Source organism: Symphalangus syndactylus, chromosome 17, assembly GCF_028878055.3.
Source record: "Symphalangus syndactylus isolate Jambi chromosome 17, NHGRI_mSymSyn1-v2.1_pri, whole genome shotgun sequence".
NCBI lineage: Eukaryota > Metazoa > Chordata > Mammalia > Primates > Hylobatidae > Symphalangus > Symphalangus syndactylus.
Window position 1 is genome coordinate 57,069,317 of NC_072439.2, and position 23,055 is coordinate 57,092,371.

Consider the following 23,055-nt stretch of genomic DNA (forward strand, 5'->3'; position numbering starts at 1 on the left):
GATCATGGTGATGCCCTAGGTGATGTATCTTGGCAACAGCTAGCCTTTTCCTGGCTGCAACAAGGCATCTCTGCCTTCTTGCGTGTTAACACCTTGAAACCTCCATGAAGAAAAACAGCACAATTAAGTAAATACAGGAAGGACTGATGGCTAACTCATGGGGGCTACTGGCCCTGTAGCAGCCTTTTAGTGTAGGAAATGAGGCTATTTCATTATGTAATTAAGTTTGGAAAAAATCCTTCATGGAATAAGAAAGCAGCAGACATCTTAGTAGGAAGACCACTGAAGCACACCTTTGTTAATTTACATGTGGCATGTGGCAGTTTGCTTTGGGTGGCTTCCCTGGCACAATTCTCGTGAAAATTGTGTAGGGATATTACCTTACATTTATCCAGTCAAAATTAGCATCTGTCAATCAAATCCTTTCCAAGAAAGGGAATCAATTATGTGATAAATACACAAATATATAACATGTGTTTTTTACCCTCCAGGGAAACTTTAAGCAAGTAGTACACCATCATTTTTTAATGAATGGTCAAGAAATTGAAAACATACATAAGTTGAATTAAGCAGTTAAAGGGAAAGAAAATTAGCAATGCCTGGTAAGCTAAGTGGTACTCCAAAGGTTTATTTTATAGCTACAGAAATTATCTACATGTAGAGGGGGTGGACACAAACTAGCTTAGGCTGGGGTGATAATCCTGGTTTGACATTTAACATTTTAGAATAAGAGATATAGAAAGATTCCTCTGTAGTTGAAGGATCCTGTTTTGTCCTACTCATAAGCAAATCCATGGGGTAGCAAGGTGCTTTCTGGTGAGCCTTTGATATGATATGAAGCTCAAGTTGATAAAATAGATTAATTGAAGGAAATTGAAAAATACGCAATTTAAAAAACCATAAGGAGAATGTTGCACAAGCTTTTGAATCCTGTAAATTTTCATTCTTTAAGACCATTCAGAAAAGGAGATTTTGTTGGGGGCCAGTGGTGGCTTGTTTTGATCCTATTTCTGAACTGACTGAAAACTAGAATACATTCTTTCTGTTCAAAACATCGTAGACAGGCCACATATTAGTCAGGCCTTCTCCAGAGAACAGAACCAATGGTATATGTATATAAAGTCTCAGTATCCAAAGGCCCAGGAACCCGGAGTTCTGATGTCTGAGAACAGGAGAAGGTGGATGTCCCAGTTGCAGAAGAAGCAGAGAAGTTCCCCTCCCTCTGCCTCTTGTTTTATCTGGGCCCTCAACAGGTTGGATGATGCTCAGCCACAATGGTGGTTGAGTGTGGATCTTCTCTACTCAGTCCACTGATTCAAATGCCACTCTCTTCCATAAACACCCTCATGGATGCACCCAGAAATAATGCTTTAGAAATAATGCTTTATCAGCTATCTGGGTATCTCTTAACCTGGTCAAGCTGATACCTAAAATTAACCACCACAGGCTACAGTGAAAAAGATAGTTCCAACTGTGAGGATGCGGAGAAACTGAACCATCATACATTAATGGTGGGAATGTAAATTTTAGTACATCTGGATCAACATGTTAGAAACATTTTGGAAAACAGTTTGACAGTTTTTACAAAATGTTAAATATATACTTTCCATACAACCCAGCGATTCTACTCCTAGGTATTACTTAAAATAAATGAAAACACATATCCTCACAAGGACTTCTTTGTGATTGTTCATTACAGCATAATGCTGTTTTTATAAATAATTTATAAAAGCCAAAATATGGAAATATCCTAAATGTGTATTAACAGGTGAATAAACAAAATGCCATATAGCTATCAACTACGATACCACACAGCAATAAAAAGGAGCAAACTACTGTTATGTGCAATGGTGTAGATAAACATCAAAAACATTATGCTAAGTGAAACAAGCCAGACACAAACTGCATATTGTAAAATTCAATTTATATGAAATTTCTAGAAGAGGTAAAACTATAGGGGCAGAAGACAAATATTGATTGCCTGAGGCTGCAGATGAAGCAGGGATTGGCTGCAAATGGGCAGAAGGGGACTTCTTGGGGTAATGGAAGTGTTCTAAAACTGGACTGTGACAGATTCTCGGCCTTTTGGCTAAAGATCGAGTGTAAATTGGATTGTGGTGATGGTTGCACAACTGTATAAATTTACCAAAAATTAATCAGGTGAATTTTATGGTACACAAATTAATAACCCAAAGCCGTTAAAAAAACAAACAAAAATTCACCTTCATTCTTTCCCCCATCTCTCCAATGTCCATTTTTACATAGTTATCTCATGTTTTGATCTTATGCTTGCTATTGTATGTTGAGTCCAGTGAGCTCCATTTTTGCAGTTTAAATGATTATATGTAGTTTTCAATGTAGTTTTCAAATCTTCCCTAAATAAACTCAAGCTTTTTAGTTTGAGTGCGCCTCTATTATTTAATTATATTAGCAATATATTGATGAAAAGTCTCTGGGAATAGTAAATCAATTGGGAAGTTAAAATTATTTCAGGATTAGGTGTTGGAAGCCCTGTTTTTACCCCCTGGGGTTTCACTTACAGAGGAAGTCAAAGACATATGTGTCCAGGTGTACCAGCCATCTGGATCAAAGCCAGACCACTTGGTCTACCACAGAGCCGTTAGCAGTTCCTGCTTCTGGAAAATGTGTTGGTTTTTCATACGGGTGCTGTGAGATGTTTCCCTTTTCACCTTAACCGATAGAAAGTCAAAAGCCAGGACGGGTGCTTTGGCTCACGTCTATAATCCCAGGACTTTGGGAGGCCAAGGCAGGTGGCTCACAAGGTCAGGAGTTCAAGACCAGCCTGGCCAAGATGGTGAAACCCTGCCTCTACTAAAAATACAAAAATTAGCTGGGCGTGGTGGTGGACGCCTGTAATTCCAGCTACTCTGGAGGCTGAGGCACAAGAATTGCTTGAATCCGGGAGGTGGAGTTTGCAGTGAGCTGAGATCTTGCCACTGCACTCCAGTCTGAGTGACAGAGTGAGACTCTGTCTAAAAAAAAAAAAAAAAAATTGAAAAAACGAAAAAAGAAAATCAAGAGCCAAATTGGAATTTAACTTGAAATTATAGGACTTCTTTGTATAAACTTCTTCATCAGCTTTATTCCTGTTCCTCTTTTCTTTCTCATACAATGTATATTAGTTTATTTTATGTATCCCTCTAAGGCCACTATGAATTATTTTAGGAAGAATGTAGGTTAATACTCAGATAAATAGAATATAAATTCCAACAACTGATATGTGCAGGAGAAGGGCTGTTAAATTATAAACTTTATTTCAAAGAGATGCAAGTGTTATGAGTAACGGAGGCACAATTGTTGGAAGCTTACTGCTTCTTTTTCCACTAAGCCAACTTTTAGCATGGGAGATCTGGGATGTAAGTTTTGGCCACATCCTGTGTTATTGGTATGTGATCCTAATTAAGTCAGTTCAGCTTTCTGCATTTCATTTTCATTATCTACAAAATTGGAATTAAAAGTGTCTCATTTTCCAGGGAAACAGCAAAGACTAACGACAGCCTATTTCATGTTACACGTCCTTCAGGGAGCTGCACCATAGGTACAATGCACAGATATGATTCATATAACATCTTATTTCATGAAAATTACAAATGCACTATTTAAAATTTTTTTATTGAGAATCAAATAAAAATCAAATCAAAAGGCGAACAGTATATTTTTAAAGAGGAAGTTGTAGCCAGAAAGAGAGAGAAAGAAAAGAGAGAATGTGGTACATTTTACATATTCACAAATAAAAATGTGTCATCCTTTATTAACAACATTTTATTTGATTGCTGTGCTCTGTCTTAGCATGGGGGTGACAGTTCAGGCTTTGAATCAATTAGAATGAGCACAATCAGAAATGAACACTTGAATCTGTGTTTCCTGTGAAGAAAAACCTACCAACAGGGACACCTTAGTTTGCAAACCTAGCTAATCTGCACTCACCCTTGCCATTACCCCTTTTCTCACCTCTGATTAATCCCTAAAAGTAAGTAAGTCGGGGTCTGCATCAGGAAAATGACTAGATCCTTGCTATTCAATACGTGGTCCATGGACCAACAACAGCAGCAGCCACTGAGAATGTACAAAAATGCAGAGTCTTGGGCCCCGCCTCAGACCTACTGAATCTGCGACTGCACGTTCAGTAGCCTCTTCAGGTGATCTGCAAAATAAGGTTGAGAAGCACTGAAGAATAGTGATTTTCAAATATGGCTGCTTATTACAATGATTTGGGAAGCTTTTGAAATGTACCCATACTACTAAACCTTCTGTTCTTCCTGGGCACACAAAGTTTCCATTTCTTCAGTGGAGTAGTTTCTGTTATGTGTTAGAAGGAAAAGCAATTTAAGTAAATGGATAGATGTTAAGAGGTATAGGAATTGCCTGGATATTTGCATTTTTAAAAGAAGGTACATATTGACCAACTGATTGCTTTAACAGGTTCAATTTCAGACTGTGTGCTCAGTGAAGGCTTTAAGTTAGAGAGGAGAGACACTGAGCCTGATTTTTCTGCTTATCATGGACAAGCTGAACCTGGAATGTCTTCCTAAATTTCCCCAGTGTAATGCAGGCATGATATTTCTGTAGAGATATTAGAACAACTTTTTTCCTCTTCCATTCATTCATTTATTCATTTATCTATTCATTAGTTAACTAATTTTTTTAAACTTTATTTTTTATTTTTTTTAGAGGCAGGGTCTCCTTATGTTGCCCAGGCTGACCTCAACCTCTAGGGCTCAAGCAATCCACATGCCTCAGCCTCCCAAGCAGCTGGGACTACAGGCACATGCCACTATACCTGGCATTCATTTTTTTTTTCCACAAAAGCATTTATCAAGCAGCTTCTAAACATTGAACACTAGACATTGGAAATATGAACTAAAATACCCCCTGCCCTCAGGAAAATGAAAATCTGGTCAGTGTGACGGACATAAACAAAATTACCATATGGTTTGATAAGTGCTATGATGGTGATAAGAAGATTTGTGTGCTACAGGTGCCCTGAGAGAGGAGCACCTAAACCAGAACGGGTCTGGGAGTGGGCAGCTAAAGTGATAGCAATGAGGCCGGGAAAGCAGTCCCACATCACCTGCTAAGTTCTGAAGGATAATTGGATTGCCCAACCAATGGGAGCAGAGGAGAGCACGTGCATAGTCTGTATGCAAGATGGAGGCAAGAGCTCAGGAAGTTTAGGACCTACTAGTGGTTCATGATGGCTGGGATGTAGAAGCTAGCAAGACATGTTACTAGAGAAGTAACCAGGGCCCAGGTCACACAGGGTCTTATATGCCATGATAAGTGGGTTGCATTAGCTCCTAAAGTCTATAGAAAATGAATAAAATTAAAATGCTGCAGCGGACATCTAAGAGATTTTAAAAAGGGATGTGTCACATTGTCAAGATTGGCTGCTGTCTAGCTCAAGCCTGGTAAAGTGGAGGCAAAGATTTACCCAAACAAGGGAATAACATTTCAATGCCCCTGGTGTGTGAGAGAGCTTGGCAAGATTGAGAAACTGAAGGAATATCTGTAAGGCTGTCATAGAGGGTGTGTATGAAGATATGAGAGTGGAGGCAAGAAGGAGAAGTGTTCACTGTTGGCAAAAGAAATAAGCACGAGTTAGATTTTGTAGTCTGTGTTAAAGTGAATGCACTTCCTTCTAGTAGCAGTGGGAAGTCACAGAAGGAAGGGTTTTAAATGACGCATGACTTTATCTGAATTATTGAGAAAGATCACTGACTAGAAATAAAGAATGGCTGTGGGCAGGAAATTGGGCTACTGCACTTATTTGGATGAGTATTATGGTTGCCTGCATTTGAATGGCAACAGTTTTTGTTGTTGTTGCTGTTGCTTGTTTGTTTGTTTTGAGACAGGGTCTCACTCTGTCACCCAGGCTGGAGTTCAGTGGCACAATCACAGCTCACTGTAGCCTCAACTTCCCCAGACTCAGGCGATCCTCCCACCTCAGCCTCCTGAGTAGCTGGATTACAGGCATGCACCACCACACCCCTTTAAGTTTTGTAATTTTCTGTAGAGATGGGGTTTCACCATGTTGCCCAGGCTGAGAAATGGATAGATTTGAGAAATATTTACTGGGAAGTAGAATTTATAAGGCACAATATTTCTGTAAATAGGTGAGGTTGTGAAACGGAAGTGAGGAAAAGGTAAATCAAGTTTCTGGCTTGGTAAATTGGGTGATAAGTCAGCCGTTCACCAAGCTAGGGAACACTGAAGCAGAGCTTATTGGGTGATAGGCTTGGACCAATGCAGTGAAGAGTTCACTTTAAGATAGTTTAAATTTGAGATACTGGTACATATTTGATGTGGTAGAGTTCAGGGAAGAAGGTGTTGGAAATAAAGATGCAGGAGTCATCAGCAAGTGGATGATATGGTTGAGATTTCCTAGGGAGGAAATGGGGAAGAGAATCCAGAATTGCATCACATAAAGCAACATTTAAAAATGAGAAGAGGAAGAAACTCCAAAAGAAACCGAGAAGAAGTAATCAGAGAGGTAGAAGGAAAATCAGTGAAGTGTAAAATCACCAAAGCAAATGGAAGAGCGGATGTCAAAAATTAGAGAGTGATCGTTGGAATTAAGCACAGCTAAGAGGTTGAGTAGGCTAAATGTTGAAAGCAGAAAGGAAGACATTGAAGATTCAGGTGAAGATCAGGTGGAAAATTGATGGATTTTGTCCAGGGGAAGTAAAAGAGGATGTACATCCAGAGAAAAGAATATAGGATGAGTCCAAGATAAAGGATGGCCTCCTCCTCCCCCTTTTATTTAATGCTAGGGAGAAAGAAGCCAAGATGGCTGAAATGCAAATATGTTTGGAAACTGGGAGGGACAGGAAGTTGAATGGGTTATCATCCAGTTGCCCCTGTGAAGTAACAAGCAAAAATCTCCCCCCAGGAGTGAGCTGGTAGAGAAAGTAAATAAGCAGAGTATGAAGACTGGAACGGGTCCATGTGAGGAGTGGGCCATGCACACAGAATTGATGGCTCTGTTGAAGTGGAAGGCTGTAACTTGAAATGGCATTAAACCAGGCAGTTGTGAGGTTTCAACAGCATCACTGATAATACTTCAACAGGTATTGTCAGCACTGTTTTAGATGCTAAGGATACCTGGCACCTAAATGCAGAGTGAACAACACAATGTCCCTGCTCACAGGAGCTTACAACAGTAAAGGAGACAGTAAATAAACACACACACATATAAAAAACATTATTAGATAGACTAGAGTTGGAAGGGAAAAGGAAGGCTGCTGGATCAATTCAGGGTAGGCTCATTTGCAGGGGGCAAGGGAATGAAATACTTTGGTGAGATGATGGTTTCAGGGATGGCACCACAGGATGTACGTTGGATAGAAGATATAAAAGAAAGGTAAAGTAAAAATAGAGTGGCTGGCCGGGCGCAGTGGCTCACGGTTATAATCCCAGCACTTTGGGAGGCCAAGGTGGGCGGATCACCAGGTCAGGAAATCAAGACCATCCTGGCCAACATGGTGAAACCCCGTCTCTACTAAAAATACAAAAAAATTAGCTGGGCATGGTGGCGCCCACCTGTAGTCCCAGCTACTTGGGAAGCTGAGGCAGGAGAATCACTTGAACCCAGGAGGTGGAGGTTGCAATGAGCCAAGATCACACCACTGCACTCTGGCCTGGGCAGCAGAGTGAGACTCTGTCTCAGAAAAAAAAAAAAAAGAGTGGCCATGGGGTGAGAGTTTTCAGCGAGGTCGAAGAACAGGTGTAGAGGGAATAAAGAAATGAAAAAACAAACAAACAAAAAACACTTCTAAGAATCAGAAGATTCTTATTGGAGAGGGGGGTTACTCGAGATGAAGATTTCAGAGGTACAACTGTTCTGGGTGATGAGAACATTAAGATGTCGTCATGAAAATGTGTGGACTAATGTGAAGTGAAGATGAAAGTTAGGAGAGTTCCGATGGTCAAGAAATTCTTAAGCTAGAGTGTAGCAGAGGTTGTCCGCAGGGTCTCTGATGTTACATATCAAGATGGTAGAACTTATGTGGAAGGGCAGACTGCACAAGGTGCCAGAGTCTTAAACAAGCAGAGATGAATGCCTCTGGAGTCAGTAGAAGACAGAGATAAAGTAGGTGAGGTGGGGATGGTTGACTGGCAGAAGCTTAAATAAGCAGAGTGGACAGTAAGGATTTGGCTATTGCACCAAGTGATAACAGAAAACTAGTTTTGCTTTTCCATGTTGGGGCAAGGTGGAGGGATATGCCACCTGATGAGATTAGTTCATATGGGTTAGTATTTTCAGTACACGTGTTGTCATATGTAATTATCACTCAAAAGGGTAAGCGGCAACTAATAAGAAGAGGTGCTGGAGGGCCACCTGTCTGGCATATAGTGTGGGATTCCATTTGATAGAATTACAAATGAATTCATTTTTACTCATTTTTATCTTTTCACTATCCTAGATAAAAACTCAAAATGAATCAATGAGTTCTTATCTTAAAACAATATGTTTTGTTTAAACATTTCTCAGCGGTATAATCTTCCTTTAATCTTACATTTCTTCAATCCAGAGGAGTCCAACTACAGTGCCTTCACTGTGAAGCTAATGAAAAGGGAGTTGGTCCGCTGCGTAGACTAGACTAGATGATTGCAAAGTTAAATTGAAGTCACTGAGCAGGTACCCAATAGCCAGCAGTGGATTTGTTTCTCTGTTCTTGATGCTTAAGTAAAAACAAGCAAGCCAAGTATAAAATGGTGGATATGGCCCAGGCCATATGTTCTAAGGAATTTTTTTTGTTGTTGTTAATCAAGGCTTCCCTGAACTTCAAAGAAATTCTTATTTAAAGAACTCCAAATCATTAAAGACTTCTAATAAGTTATACTTGAGGATCCGGTAGTTACTTAAAAATACTCCCAGAAAAAAAAAGCTTTTGTTACATTCTTTGGCTTAATTTTCTGGAATAATGAAATTAGCTGAATGAAATTAGGATGTTTCTGATACTTCTGCCAGTTTGACACTAAATGAATTATTTCCAAAACACATGTATGTAGCAATTAATGATATTACTAACTTAGAAGCCAAGAAGCAAAATAGTAGTAATTGTGTTTGTGACAGAGAAATAATTTTTTTCTTTTTATATATATATATATTTTTTTTTTTTTATTATACTTTAAGTTCTAGGGTACATGTGCACAATGTGCAGGTTTGCTACATATGTATATATGTGCCATGTTGGTGTGCTGCACCCATTAACTCGTCATTTACATTAGGTATATCTCCTAATGCTATCCCTCCCCCCTCCCCCCACCCCACAACAGGCCCCGGTGTGTGATGTTCCCTTTCCTGTGTCCAAGTGTTCTCATTGTTCAATTCCCACCTATGAGTGAGAACATGTGGTGTTTGGTTTTTTGTCCTTGCAATAGTTTGCTGAGAATGATGGTTTCCAGCTTCATCCATGTCCCTACAAAGGACATGAACTCATCATTTTTTATGGCTGCATAGTATTCCATGGTGTATGTGTGCCACATTTTCTTAATCCAGTCTATCATTGTTGGACATTTGGGTTGGTCCCAAGTCTTTGCTATTGTGAGTAGTGCTGCAACAAACATACGTGTGCATGTGTCTTTATAGCAGCATGATTTATATTCCTTTGGGTATATACCCAGTAATGGGATGGCTGGGTCAAATGGCATTTCTAGTTCAAAAAAACTTAGGCAATACCATTCAGGACATAGGCATGGGCAAGGACTTCATGTCTAAAACACCAAAAGCAATAGCCACAAAAGCCAAAATTGACAAACAGGATCTAATTAAACTAAAGAGCTTCTGCACAGCAAAAGAAACTACCATCAGAGTGAACAGGCCATCTACAGAATGGGAGAAAAGTTTTGCAATTTACTCATCTGATAAACGGCTAATATCCAGAATCTACAAAGAACTCCAACAAATTTACAAGAAAAAAACAAACAACCCCATCAAAAAGTGGGCGAAGGATATGAACAAACACTTCTCAAAAGAAGACATTTATGCAGCCAACAGACACATGAAAAAATGCTCATCATCACTGGCCATCAGAGAAATGCAAATCAAAACCACAATGAGATACCATCTCACACCAGTTAGAATGGCCATTATTAAAAAGTCAGGAAACAACAGGTGTTGGAGAGGATGTGGAGAAATAGGAACACTTTTACGCTGTTGGTGGGAGTGTAAACTAGTTCAACCATTGTGGAAGACAGTGTGGTGATTCCTCAGAGAAATAATTTTAATAATGTTTGAGTGAATCAAATATACAAATAGTATTGTGATGCAATATATCCACAATCATCAACTCAACTATGAATTACTCAAAGCACTGTAGATAATAGGCTAGCAAGGATCTGACAATATATTGAGAAGAAATGAGGCAAATGAAACCTTGAAAGTCGCCTTAAAGAAACTCATATCATGCAAATATGAATCTTTTAATAGCTACTATAAAATAGTAGAACTGAGTGCTGTGGCACACACCTGTAGTCCAGCTACTCAGGAGGCTGAGGCAGCGGGATCACTTGAGCCCAGGAGTTGGAGATTAGCCTGGGCAACATAGCAAGACCCCATCTCCAATAAATAAGTAAATAAGTTAGTAGCAATGGGTGCTATGAAACTTTTTGAGGTAGCTTGGATATTTGTCCTCACCCAAATTTCATGTTGAATTAATCCTCAGTGTTGGAGGTGGGGCCTGGTGGGAGGTATTTGGATCATGGGGGCAGATCCCTAATGACTTGGCCCTATCTTTACAATAGTGAATGAGTTTTCATGAGATCTGGTTGCTTATAAGTGTGTGGCACCTCCCCACCACTTTCTTCCTCCCATTCTTGCCATGTGAGATGCCTGCTCCTCCTTCACATTCTCTCATAAGTAAAAGCTCCCTGAGGCCTCCCAAAAAGCAGATGCTGGTGTTATGCTTCCTGCACAGCCTGCAGAGCCATGAGCCAATTAAACCTCTTTTGTTTATGAATTACTCAGTCTCAGGCATTTTTTTATGGCATTACAAGAACAACCTAATACATTTTGCATGGTGCATATCAACTATGGTAATAAAGTGAAAACAAAGAAGTGGGAAACTGAAAAGTTGACAAATTTTTTGGGTTCCATATGGAACTCCAGCTGTAGGATCAGTCCCATTCCAGGCCCAGGCACTCACTGGGGCCAAGGTCAGTAGCTCAAACGTTCCACGTCCAGTCAGCCCTACTCCTGGTGATCTGCCTCTGACCCCAGCTCTAGTAAATGGGTTTCTGCCTTTTCCCGTGGGGATCTCACTCCTGGCTCATTCCCCACTTCTGGAAAATGAGTTTCTTTTTTTCTTTTCTGTCTTCTGGGACTGAAATCTAGCTTAGCTCTTAACCTCATGACCTTTTGCCAGACCATGGAGAACTGAAATTTCCTTGGATCAACACACACCACCTGCTGGTCATAGCTGCCTCCTCACAGCTGCCTTGGGTGCCCTCCCTGTGTGACTTCTTTCTGTTGCTTGTAGCTGGGAGCTTCTTCTGTTGATGGTCCTTTATAGTCTAACTAAACCGGGATGCAGTCTCACTGGGCTAGTCAAACCACTTCTACCAGAGCCCAGTTTATGTGAATTATGAATGTTTTACATGGAAAAAAAATGTTTCCTCATTTACTGAGGAAGGAACAGCTTCACTGATTTTGTAGGCCAACACAGACAGCCAAGAATCCTGCTTGTCCTTCACCTATCAGCCATCACACCTATTAATTTGCAAAACCTAGGAGGGGGGAATTGGTCTTTTGTTTTGTTTATTTAGTAAAAGGAAATCTAATTATATGTTAAAAGTTAAAAAAATTTTAGATCCTGCCTATATGACTTTCAAATGAGCAATAAAAGTCATTTTTTATTCAGGGATAGTAACAGGAAAAAGAAGCTAATATCAGAATGTTTTAAGATTCTGATACAGTGCATGTGCAGGTTTTAGTTTACAAATAGCAGATGGTGATGATTTACTATAAGAAGATGTAATTAATTGAGAATTAAGGATCCTTTTGGAGTGTCCATTATGGGCTAGTCATTGTGCTAGGGGTAGGAATTAGAACCCTTTCCCTGGGTGGGGGTATACTTAAAATTATTGCTTTTGTATTCTATGGATTACCTTGAAATACACTTTGAGTCATTTCTCAAAAATTGTGCATACCATACCGATCTGATAACTCATTGCACTGTTGATCTGAGGCTTCATCCCCTCACCTAACCACATGGTCATCCATTTTGCAGTCCACAAGAGCCCTTCCTGGATTCATGGAAAGAACTTGCTCGCACTTGGGCTTGAGAACGCATAAGTCAACTTGGCAGGGCATGTATTAACAAGATGATTTATAACTTTGCAACCAGCCAGAACCATAAAGACAGCTTGAAATAAAAGTAAAGCTGTTCTCATGAGATGCCCATGATGAGGGCTTCTAGGGCAAGGCTGCCATTTCTTGCAACCTCAGCAAGAATGAGGTCTCCTTCCCATGATCATTTCCCTCCACTTCACTGGGCAGGGTGACAAAGACCAGGCCTCTGCTCCCACCAGTCAACAACAGGCAGGGCTCCTAGCATGCCAAAACCTTGAGACCTACCTCTTCCTCCTTTATCCCTTCTTCAGAGGGTAGCCTACCTGTCCACATTGGCAGAGAGTTAACTCTGCATGCCAGTCCTCTTTCGGTTGCCTCTTTTATCAAAAACATCACCTACTTTCTCTGCCTGGGACACAGCTCAGAACCTGACTCAAATATTTGTTGAATGGCCAGAGGGATGAACGAATTGCCCTCCCTCCTCTACCTTCGACTGGTAGCTCCTCCTTCATTCCCAGAGCACCCTATACACTTTACCTATAACTCATATCCCACTTGTTATTTGTTGTTCAATGTCTGGTTTTTGTCCATGAAAATGTAAGTTTTGACTGTTTCTATTTTATTCATTATTCTATTTCTAGCACCCAGCAATGCGTAAGTTACCAATAAATATTGATTGAATAAATATACTCTCAGGTTCCTTATCTTGAAGTCACAAAACTATTGATGCCTATGCAAGGTGACTTGTAAGCATACCTAATACACAAATATAACTGCTGCAAGGAAACGTTTTCAGTCTAGCTAGATCCTGCTTATGTAAGTCAGATTTCTCAGTTCAGTATTTCTGTATCAAGCCTCCTAGGTTTAGCCCCTTTCTGTCTGATCCATCTTCTTTGCTACCAATAAAGTCAATTACTCTCTTCTCAGTTGTCTAATTCACCTTGCTAATTCTACCCTCCTAAGCTAGAACTAGGTTAATGAGGAAACAGTTTCTGGATGTGTTTCTCTTTCCTACTATTTTTCTGTTTAAGAGAAAATTTCAACTAATTTTCTACTTCGGTGTAAGCATTTCCAGCTCTCTAGGAGCAAAGTCTCTATCAGTCTGGTTTTTCTTTTCCAACTGTGGTTTGTTCTGAACTCCTCCCTTCTCCATAATTTATTTCTTCTCTCTTTTAACACTCTGTGTTCTTCTTCTCTTGAACACCATTGTTTAGCTAAGTGTTGCCGTTCTTCAACGACCACCATCCTCTAAAACTCCTCTGTCCCTGCTCACTTCATTCATAACACACAAATTCAAATTCCTAGCCAGCTCACGCATACGTGCATAAACTCACTTATGGAAGGACATTACAAGAGACTCCTTACCTCTAGGTTAGAAGGAGCTTTCCTTATCAACTGAATAAAGTAGGAGCTTTACTTGTCAACTGAACACTGAGTAAGTTTGAGAATTGAAAATGAGACCTGAGCATCACAAAACAACCTTTCATATCTAGATATAGTTACCATCTAGGAGTACACATGCATTATAAAAGAAATGGTCTCGTTTAAGATGAAACCCTGCAAGTTCTGTGAGGGCAGGGATTATGTCTGTTTATTACACCATGGTATGTTCAGTTCCTAATAGTGTCGGGAATATAGAGGCCGTCAATGTTTGTTGAAATTAAATGAAAAGTTTCAGTCTTTTCATGCTTCACAAGAAGAAAATCTTTTGGAGAAAGCCAATGATTTAACATCATCTTCTAGATCTTCTATGATAGAAAATAACTATTTACTCGTAAAAAATATAAACATATGGAGCCAAATACTGCCTTGTGCCAATCAAACGTTTGGTTTATTAATAGTTACTAAATTTATTAGTGCTCTCTAGAGAAGAGACTTTTTAGAATTTGATTTCATTTTAGGCAGCATTCGAGAAGCACCGTCGACTCAGCTTTCCTCTGGCTGTTGTCTTTTTGTACCACTCCCTAACCAAAATTGATGCAAAGTCAGGATGCTTTGAGTTACTCTCAGTAATTACATATTATTGAAGTCGGCTGGTTATTCTTGACCGACAATATGATCCAAAATAACACAGTGTTTAAACAGAAGGAACATGGGTGTGGAGCTCCACTGCGCCCTCTTCAGAGATGTCTGCCAGGGTCCAGGGAACTTGGGATCTACCTGAAGAGTGTTACTAAGGGAACAATGTAGCCTTTTCATGACCTTCTATAGCTTTAGTTTAAAAAAGGAACATTGTCATCATTTGCTAACATTATAACCAACAGCAGATCTGATAACTCATTTTAAGTGATATATTATATTTAAATTGCAGTATAATCCCTAAAAGCTTTTTGCCAGCAAGAGTCTTTCAGGATTCAAAATGCAAATTGCACCTGAAAAAGAAAAAATATTTTTAGACTTCTGGCACTTTAACTTAACTGTAACACAGTTAGAGTACTTTTTATTATTATTATTAATAGAATATGTTTCGGTTGCGAATTCTGGAGGAATCCCTACTGGAAAATAATTGCCAGTCCTCCCTTGGCTCTGAGCCATTCATTGAAATGGGCTATGAGATAAGACTGAAGAATTTCACTAATTTCAGGAGTGTCAACTGAAGATTATTATTGTGAATCCATTAGACATGAGATTTCTGTGATTATCTCAATGAGTTCTAAAATCCGGGGCCAAATGAGGTGAAAAAAATTTATATGACTATATACATGTTATAGAGCAAATAAAATTTTAATTGGGTGTCAAGAAAAACAGTGGTTGCTCTATAACTTAATTTGAGTTCCTCTGCCTCTCTGTAGAGTTTCTGAAAATTTTTAAATATTAATTTGGAGTTAAGGCAGAATGATACTGTGGAAAAAGCATCAGCTTAAAATTAGACCTAGGCTCAGCTTTAGATGAATTCCTTAAATTTACATTGGTGATCTTGAGTTTGTAATCACCCCATACCTAGATTTTCTTAAAATAGGAGTACTATGTCCTACTTTATAAAGCAGTTCTAAGGAAGAAAAATGATTAAAACCCAAGGCAGTTTTACATAGTATAAGATCCCAGACGCTGGCCACCAGGCTTCTTAAGTTCAAACCACAGCATTATCCTTTGCCAACTATGTGAACTTGGGCACAAATTACTTACCCTCAATTTCTATATTTGGAAATGGGGACACAAATATAGTTACCATACAGGGTTAAAAGAAGACAAACATTAAAGAAAGCATTTAAAAAACAGCCAGCATGAAGTTGGCACTTGGCGTTTGACTTCTATTGTTACTATTATTATTGGCTTCTATTGTTACTATTATTATTACATTTAAGAGTCTTTGGCTAAACCTAAATGAAAATCCTATAATTTACATTGTATATTTAAATCTGATAGTGAATTTATCAGATAGCAAATGGATTCCAGGTTGATTATTCATATGCTTATGCCTATGTGTGTGTATGCATATTTGTTGTATGTATAAGACCTATGCATTTAAGATAAATTAGTCATATGTATATATGAAATATAGTTATAAACTAATTACTCCTCAAACTAGAACAGCAAAAATGGGTCTCCTTACTTAAGAGTACAGCTGTACAGAGTAAATTCACTACGCTTGGAAACTTCTTTCATATCTATTTGTGTAAGACTGCAGCTAGTTTCTGAACAGTTGTATAGTGATGGTTTCTTGGTACTCACCAATTAGACAAGTATAAGTCATGACCTTGGCTTTCTTGGAACGTAACCAGTGGTTGACAGGGAGTGTTTGAGTTAAATGATAAACTAGCAGTTCAGTTTACACTCAGCTTCTGGTATCCCCCACTCTCCATCTTTCTTCAACCAAGGCATCACAAAAGCAATTTGGGGTCAGGGATTTTCATTTAAAAATGGAGAGTGGATTGTGGAAGCATCCTGAGTGTTTGTAATGAAAGCCATTTGGTTTTTATTAGCATTAGAGTCTACGTGCTTGCTAGTTTTCAGTCATTTTCTCTTCAAGAATGGTCCCCCAGATTCCAGTTTTCACATTGCTGCCTTTTGAATTGAATCCTTTGTGACCCATTGTGATTACATTGCATTTTCCTTGTGTTCTTTCAAAAAGTTCTGGCTTTCTCTGAATTTTGGTTGGGGGGATGGTGGGAGGAGGGTGGCAGCAAGGGAATAGGTCACTTGTACTTTCAGAATGTTGTCAAAAGAGATTTTTAAATTGTCAAAAATTGCCTAGAAGTAATATCAAGCTTAGTGTCTGCTAACAAAGCAAGCATTTACAACAGAAGGTTCGGTCAGAAATGGGTGTCCTAAGGTCTTTCCAAAAGAGCATTTGCTCCTAGGTTCCCCAACATTTCTCTGACCTCTGTTGGACACTTCTAGAACAGTTATAAATCAGGCTAATTATAATGATGTTAGGATACTGGTGTTGTGTGTTTGGGGTTAGGAAGCTGAAAGCTTAGGCAATTAGAAGACAACAAGCTGAAAACAGCTTTGTTCATATACCATTCCCTAAACCTTAATTCAGAGCAGATTAAGAATAGTCAATGGAGGGACCGGGCTTGGTGGCTCATGCCTATAATCCCAGCACTTTGGGAGGCTGAGGCGGGTGGATCATGAGGTCAGGAGTTTGAGACCAGCCTGGCCAACATGGTGAAACCCTGTCTCTACTAATTTTTGTCTCTACAAAAATTAGCCTGGTGTGGCAGCGGGTGCCTGTAATCCCAGCTACTCGGGAGGCTGAGGCAGGAGAATCACTTGAACCTGGGAGGTAGAGGTTGCAGTGAGCAGAGATCACACCATTGCACTCCAGCCTAAGCAACAGAATGAAACTTTGTCTCAAAAAAAAAAAAAAAAAAAGGAATAGTCAATGGAGGAATTTTGTCATGGCATCGGGGGTATATATGTGGTATGTTTGTTGTAAATAGATGCCTAACCTATTTAAAACGTGGCTAATTTATAGTGACCAAAAGTTTTTAAAATAGAGTAGTAATTGAGAAAGAAATGATTTGTATCTTTTTTCCACTTAATTTTCTTTCCTGTTTTGTACATTTTTCTAGATGCTTCAAAAAGACCCAAAGAAAAAAGGAATATAAGCACAGTCATTACTCATTATTTGTGGATTCCGTGTTTGCTAATTCACCTACTCCCTAAAACATATTTAGTGCCCCCAAATCACTACTTGCAGCTCTCTCACAGTCGTTTACAGACATGCACAGACTGGTGAAGAAACTTTGAGTCTTTCTACACACATGTACTCAGCTGAGATTGAACAAGGGAACTATAGACAAGGATCCTTTTTGTAGTCCATTTAGTCAACATTTTTTGCATTTTTGTGCTTTTTGATAATGATTTCACTGCCAAAATGGTCCACAACCATAGTGTGGAAGTGCTATCTAGTGTTTTGAAGCACAAGAAGGCTGTGATATGCCTTACAGAGAAAATATGTTCAATGAATAAACATCGTTCAGGCATCAGTTATAGTGCTGTTGGTGTGAGTTAAATGTTAGTGCATCAACAAAATATATTAAATAAGGTGTCTTTAAACAGAAGCACACATAAAACAAGGCTATGTATTAATCATCTGTGTGACCAGAAGCTCACAGGAACCTAACCTTGTATTTCCCCTAGGGTCAATGATTCAGTATTCACTAATTCAGTGTAGTAGGGACTTTATATAGAACAAAACTCATATAAATAACTAGAATAAACCACGCTTGTTTTTTAATTCCTGTGAAATAATTCATATGGGAAACCATCAAAGACCTGCTAAGTAATGATGAACATTAAAAAGTTAAACCCGGCCGGGCATGGCAGCTCACGCCTGTAATCCCAGCACTTTGGGAGGCCGAGGCGGGTGGATTACCTGAGATTAGGAGTTCGAGATCAGCCTGGCCAACATGCGGAAACTCTGTCTCTATTAAAAATACAAAAATTAGCCAAGCGTGGTGGCGGGTGCCTGTAATCCCAGCTACTCGGGAGGCTGAGGCAGGAGAATCGCTTGAACCCGGGAGGCAGAGGTTGCAGTGAGCAGAGATCACACCATTGCACTCCAGCCTGTGGGACAAGAGCAAGACTTCGTCTCAAAAAAAAAAAAAAATTAAACCCATATAATAGTACTACAGCACAAAACTTTATGCTATCTATTTTGTTCATTTGCTGTTTGTGACTATCATATTTATGTCAACTTTCCCCTGTTTTATTGACAATTTCCCCAGGAGCACTTGGCAAGGTAGAAATTTCTTTAAACCCTCCCGCCTCCACCAGAAAACAAGCCTCCAGGGAATGTACATATATAAATATTAAAATAGTTGTTGTGTATAGTGCACAAAATCCTATTTGCAGTTAGCAAACTATTGGTAATGTTGGAAAGCAAGGCATGCAGATAAGAAAGGGGAGATCTTGTGGCTTGGAGGGCATTCAAAGGCAGACTTAAGGTTGCATCTTCTTAAGGGAGACATGTAGTGGGGTCCTGTGTAACTGGAATTTTGCAATGTCTAATCGTGTCTAGCAGACCGATGGAATGCTGTGCCTCAAGTTTCTTCTGAGAGGCCTATGAGCCTCATGAGATATCAACAAAAATGTTCCTTGGCCATCAGAAGAGAGAAGTGATTTTGAATATGGTACAGTTTTTGCTATTATAATCACTCCAAAACCAGGCCTGTTGGTGCTTGTGGTTCTTGAGAGAGGAGGCCATGGAGGTAAAATTCAAGAGACCTGTTTACCTATAGGCACAAGAGCCCTCCTCAAGACTTGAGACAATGAAAGATGAGCAAGGGAGGTATTTTCCCTGCATCATCCAGCTTCAGCACCCAGCGGGAACTGGATCATGGGTGGTGTCTGGGTAGGAGGCTGTGGAGGCTAAAGTCAGTGGAGCAGAGTGGAAGCCTTGGGGTCGTAGGCTTATGCATGAGACACATGTGAGGTTCCCTGCAGCACTTTGCCAGCCAATTATAAGAGACTGAAGTCACTGCAAAACATACGTTGCCATGTTGTAAGCCCATTTGCATTTGCAGACTGAAAAGACAAAAGGAAATATTCCTAATTCAGTAAGTAAGGGACTATACTTTTTTGATATTGGATCTGTTGGTCCTCATTTCCATGTTTCTCGATTGTCTAATGTGGTGGTTCCCCCTGACTGCACATTAGACCCACTCTAAAAAACCTTAAAAAAATGTCTGGACCCACTCCAAAGATTCTGATTGAATTGATCAGGAGTAGATTCTGGGCATCCGTGTGTCTAAAAGCCTTCTCAGATGATTCACATGTTTAGCCAGGGTTGACAAGTACTGCCCTAAAACATATTGCTGGGATTTTTCACACTCCATTTTCCAATGTGCTCCGAAGATAGCTTAGGCAGGAACCCTGCTACATGGCCACTTCAAAAAGATACACCCCTGGATGGGCCTTTGAGTGCATCCACCTAGCGTGGCCTCCATGCCACTTTCCTGTCTGGTTACTCCACTGTGAAAAATTCATCTGTGGACTCTCCAAGTCCTCATGCTGTACATTGTCCTGCCTTTGTCCCAACAAGAATTGTTGGTGATAAGTCCGACAGTGGGGAGGCTGTGACTGCAGAGTGGCAAGAAAGAGAGTAAGTAAAGGAGAAGGCAGGCTAAAGGAAGAGTAAAAGGGTACTTTAAAAGGAGTGGAAAGGAGGGCCATGCAGGGTGCTGCTTCTCACATGCCCCCCACCAGCCTTCTGCATCCAAAGCAGGGAAGGAAGAGTGTGGGCTCAGAGCCATACATGCTTAAGTGCAAGCCTTGGGGCCCTATAATTTACTAGCTGCTTGATCTTGGAAAAATTACTTAATCTTGTACAACTAAAAAGTGGTAGAGCTCTAGGATTCAAAACTGGTCTGTCTGGCTTAAAAGGGCCCAAACGTTTTTCCCAGCATACACTACATCTCCCAATCCATACACACACAACAGACTTTTCAGTGAGGAATACAGTAATTAATAACTTCCCAGATGGTAGTTGAACTTGTTTTTAAATTCCTATAGTCAAATAAGTTGGGAGAATGTTACAAGAAGATTAGTTAGAAAGAATATGGTGTCATTTATTATCAGCTGGAAACATTCAGAATTGTCATTTGTAAGAAATAAGCTCATTATTAATAGAAGATTACTTCTCTTGTCTTTGTGTGACCATTTTCTTAAATTAAAAATAAATTTTTTCCCTTATTGCAAAAGTAATGTATGTACATCTAATGCAAATTGGAAAATAAAGGTAAGCAAATAATACAAAATTAAACACACTCTTAATCCCTCCACCCAGATCTAACTGCTGTAAATATGTTAGTATATATCCTTCTAGATTTTTTATACAGATTTAAAAAATTCATAGTATATGCTCTTTCACTTTACAATATCTGGTCAACAACATTCCATGTCAATACATTTGCCTTTACTACATTATTTTTTTATATCTGCTTATTAAGGTGAACAATTTAGTCTGGTTTTAAACCACATTTGTTTACTCAGATGTCAGAGACCCACAGATAAGGAAACATCTGAAGAGCCCAGGTGTGGCTATGTGGAGAGGTTGAGTAATTCAAAACAAAGTACAAAACATAAAAACAATTACAACCAGTTTGACAGTTGTACGTCTGTTTCCTACGGCCTTCTACCCTCAAGTCTACCGCTGACTTCAAAGAAAAGTCAGCACAGAGGAGGTCCAGAGGATAAGGTGCAAAACGAGAATCAAACCCACGATAAGAGATTAAAGGAAGGTTGATCAAAGACCCAGCATAAAAGTGCTAGCCCGTGACTTGCCTTGGCCCATGGCCCCAAAATATTCATCAGAACAGAGAGCACTCTTTGAAGTGATTGGATGCATCCATGCTCAGACAAGCTCTCTGGTCAAAGGGAAATTTTTAGAGTGGCCCTGGAAGCAGTTAGCAAAGTTGCCTCTTCCTCTCTCTGCTCTGCACATCCCTCACAAACCGAGTGTTATTTCTTTGGTTTGTTGTGCAGATGCAAGTAATTTAACTGTACTTTTTGCCTCCTGGGAGATGTGGGAAGTACAGTTGCTTTTACGGGATGGAGAATTTGCACTCATGATCAGAGAACTGAAACCTCCAGCCACCCTTTTTATTCAGAGTGTTTAAGGACTGGTGGTATTTCCAAATAGGCAGTAGGGCTTGTTCATGCTCTCCTTGTTCATTCTGCTTGTTCATTACTTGTTCACTACTTTTCTGAGTAGAGTTTATTGCTCTGTGGTGTTGTGACAGAAGCCATTCATTTCCCCAGGAAGGGGAAGAAAATGGAAGTGCCCCCTCCAAATGGCATAGCCTTCACAACATTCAGTGTAAATGTTTTTAAGTATCTTAAAAGAGAAGAGTTATATATTGCTAAGTGTGTTCTTAGAATGTCTGTAGTTAGCACTTCTTTCAGGCTCTAGTTTTCTGGTTTTTCACTTTACATAATAATCCTCTGTGTATTTAGGATCTTTATTTTTCACCTTTCCCATTATCATATTTTTATTTCCTTCAAAATTCAAGGGAATTGCTTTTTCTCTCTACCTTTTTTAGATCAGTTTCCTAGTCTTTAACTGAGGTGTTAAAGTTGGAGTTTTTACTGGCAAGTCTTGACTGAGCACAGTGTTAGCCTCTGTGAGAGAGAATATGCATGTTCTATTTTTCACAGAGTCAGAGTCCAGGTGAGGAGATAATGAATTTGCATGCAAAAATGAATATGTTGTGAGCTGATACAGACTTTTGTCAGGCTAGTCTTTCATAAAGAAGTATTTGGAATGGGCTCTGAAAATGCCTGAAATTCCAAAATGAAATAATATGAAATAATATTTACTAGTACGTGTCGGGGCTGGGTAACATGGTCAAAGTTACATAGGCAGAAAACCATAAGGTGTCTCACAGAAACTGAATATACTCATTTAACTGTGACAGATGGCTCATGTGAGAAAGTAGCAAAAGGATGCAAAGATTGCAAAAGGATGGTATTGAAAACTTTGGAGTGGAAAATGACATTCTGAAGTATTTTGAGAACATGAATCTGCCTGTGGAGTACAGAATGGGCATGGGTAAGAAGAGGCCTGGAGCCACAACTTTGTCAAAAGGGCACAAATAGAGTCTGAGAGAAAGAGGGCTTGAGACAGAATGGAAATAATGGGAAAGATGGAATGGACTTTGGAGGCAATGAACCGAGAACTAATCTGACCTCTGTGGGGAGGGGAGAGGAGGTGAGTGATGGGCTGTAAGAGAAGGTGGTAAGAAGACTCATAGATGATTCAGTCACACATAAACATAATTGCACCCCTGTTACTTAGGTGCTAGGTGATACAAAGAGATTAATCACATCAACAAAATGGTTAGGTAGGCAGAGTAGGTATTTACAATGAAAAACTCAAAGTAGTCTCACATTGAAGACAGAGTGAGGCAATGAGCTCTCAGGAGTCAAGAGAAATATTCCTTGAAGTTTGGAGTCACAGAAGCATCAGGGAAGAGATGGAACATGAGCTGAACGTTGAATGATGGGTAGAATTAGGAAAGAATGACAGGGACAATCAAAGCTGTGGGATGAGGAGTTTAAAGCAAAGGCACAGGACTAAGCAAATACAAGGAGTGTTCGTGACACATTGACGAGGCCCATCTGGTTGGAACAGAGTTTGCATAAAACATCAAAAGAGGAAAAGGGGAAGGTAGGGTGATACATTTAATCTGGTAAAGGTTTGGAAACCAAATTAAGGATATTATTTTTATTTCTGAGATAGTCTCTCTCTGTCACCCAGGCTGGAGTGCAGTGGCGCTATCTTGGTTCACTGC

The 23,055-nt window shown here is 39.6% G+C and overlaps 1 protein-coding gene across 3 annotated transcripts in view; it reads left to right on the forward strand.

Annotated features, from left to right (window-relative positions):
- MME (membrane metalloendopeptidase) overlaps positions 1–23,055 on the forward strand; it is a 94,927-nt gene that overhangs the window by 11,255 nt on the left and 60,617 nt on the right. The window lies entirely within an intron of this gene.